This window comes from Hyposmocoma kahamanoa, unplaced genomic scaffold, assembly GCF_003589595.1.
Source record: "Hyposmocoma kahamanoa isolate Upper Pololo Valley unplaced genomic scaffold, ASM358959v1 93, whole genome shotgun sequence".
In the NCBI taxonomy this organism is placed as follows: domain Eukaryota; kingdom Metazoa; phylum Arthropoda; class Insecta; order Lepidoptera; family Cosmopterigidae; genus Hyposmocoma; species Hyposmocoma kahamanoa.
This window is the reverse complement of record NW_020654810.1, coordinates 2,120,677-2,123,275: the sequence shown is the minus strand read 5'-3', so window position 1 is coordinate 2,123,275 and position 2,599 is coordinate 2,120,677.

Genomic DNA, 2,599 nt, shown 5'->3' with positions numbered 1-2,599 from the left:
GTTTTTGTATTAGACCCGTCGTCCATTTATTTGTAAGTCAATGTTGTGACCCTTTTGTTAGTGTTTATTTTATTATTTGTTGTTCTGTGTTATTTGTTGTGTAGAATAGTTCCTGTTTTAATTTTATCAAATTTTTGTATATAAATTTTTCTATTTGTGTTTTTGTTTCGTAATTATTTATTTACGTTTTACGTTGAATGTTTTATTTTAGTTCCGTTTTGTTCCGTTTTCTCTTTTTTTTGTCTTTTCTCTTTTGTGGTGTCATCGTGGTAAACAAATAAATGTATGTTCTTTCTTTCTTTCATATATACTTGACTCGAGTAGTAATTGAGACGGATTGCAAAGTGGGTGTTGTGTAGAGTTACCTCTTCTTCGTCTATATGTCATGATGATGTTTGACCACCATGATATTCAATTATTTTTGTGAAATTACTCCACTAGTTTGTTATAATTATTAATAAAAAAAAATCCGAAAAAATTCCTTCCGCTTTGACCGTTTATAATATCAAGTGACGGGACGAACAATTCGTGCGCCTGATGGTTAGCAACACGTCTGTCCATAACAGTTACACTGCCACTCAGAGTTTTAAATCGCAAAGATATAAGGGACATTGCCACTGCGCCCGTCACCCTGAGACATAAGTCGACAAGTCCCGTGTGCCTGTAATTTCACCAGCACTATTACCCTTCTAAACCGGAACGCAGTAATGCTATCATTACGTACTTCCCTGGACGAATTCTTTCATAAGGAGCTCTACCGCTACTATGTGCTTGTTGCAGATTTTTTTTTGTTTACAACGTATCTTCTAACCAGTATGAAATTATACCAAATTTCATTATTATTTTACACATGTGTTGTTTCCAAAACTTCCTAAATTTCCTTAGTAAGTTTTGGAAAGGGTTGGGGAGGAGAGAAGTCTTTTGAATGCAATAGAGAGGAGAAACGTATGGACACTTGTTGCGTAATGACGAATTTTTGAGAGTGATAATTGAGGGGAGGATAAAAGAGAAAAAAGAAGAGACGGAAACCAAGAATGGCGCATAGTGAACAAATAAGAAAGAAGATCAAAGTGAACAGCTATAGAGAGGTCAAAGAGGGCTGTGAACCGTGAGGAGTGGAGAAGGCTACACCGACAAGAGTCTGGCTCTTAAATAAGATGATGTTTGTTTACGTCCACGATTTCCGGCAGAAATGGGTTAAAACGTCGCTTTGGGTAAAAACCCGGGCTGTTAGATTGGGTTTTAACCCGGGTAGTGGGTAAAAAAACTATTTATAAGGTATTTCTTATTTCATATAATATATAAGGTATTTCTTACTTCAACCTATGCCGTGGTGCAGCTAGTAAATAGTAAACAAAGCCCAAGGAAGTCCTGCCTTCCTTGGCTAGTAACAGAAAACAAATAACTTTGTATAATCTTTCATTATGTTCATCATGTACCAAAAGCCTATTTCTTACATAGCTTCCCATGGTTTCACCATAACAATGCGGTGGTATTGTCATGGCAGCCATTGATTTCTTCGCAAATAGCGTATAATTTATGTTAATTGTCCTTTTGTTGTATGAGGAACTTTTTTCAGTTGGCTTCGTTGAAATTGATGGCGTAAGTATGACTTCGGTACTTAACCAATTCTTAGTTAAAACTTAGTTAGTCAGTATTGCCATAACTTTCAAGGTCACTATCACTACATCAAACTTAATATAGTCAACTCCTCCAAAAATGAATCTCATCGGTTGACTCCGCAGATTCAGTAAAACCAATTTTCGGGATAGGAATTTCCGTAAATTCGCCCCAATCTGAGTGTTCTGGGTAGTGATTCGGAGTTTCATTGTTCTGGTATTCATAATACAGGGAATTTCCTATAGTGAGACCAAGTAATTGATGTCGTTGTCTGGCACTAAAGATTGGCAGTCAGTGACCGCCATAAAGCTGAACCAAAATAAGAATAAGCTACGTTATCTACAAACTTCATAAACACTTAGTTGTGGGTAGAGCTTCTTGTGAATGGTTTCGTTTAGGGAATTACGCTACCATCACATTTCTACCGCCAAGGTCTAGTTTTGAAGGACCTGTCAAGGAGACGGGCGCAGTGGCAGTGCCCTTTGTGAGGCTCTGAACCTGTTATGGACAGGCGTGTCGCGTGCCACCATGCGTACGATTTGTTCGTCCCGTCACTTCGTATCTTAAAAAAGTTGGTTAAAAACATTTAAATTCATGGTTTCTCACAGATGGCGATACGGCAAAAAGGCGTTTAAAAACCAAAACAAAGATATGCAACAAACATGGAAAAATTCGTGAGGTCCGTTGGTTCGTCCCGTGGCTTAGTTGGCTTGGCGTCTGTCACGGTTGCTGGGAGACGTTGGTCCGAATCCAACGGGATCGAAGAGAAAAAAATTATAAGTTTTTGATCTTTGTTTAATAATTATAACATGCTAGTGGAATAACTTCACGAAAAATATGTATGGTGAATCATCGTAAAATTCAATAGAACTTTACATGTAAATTTTATTAACAATATAATTCTTGAAATATCATTTGGAACTTTGACATGTTTGTGACATTCTTATTGTTTTTGTAGTATAATTGACATTGTTTAACT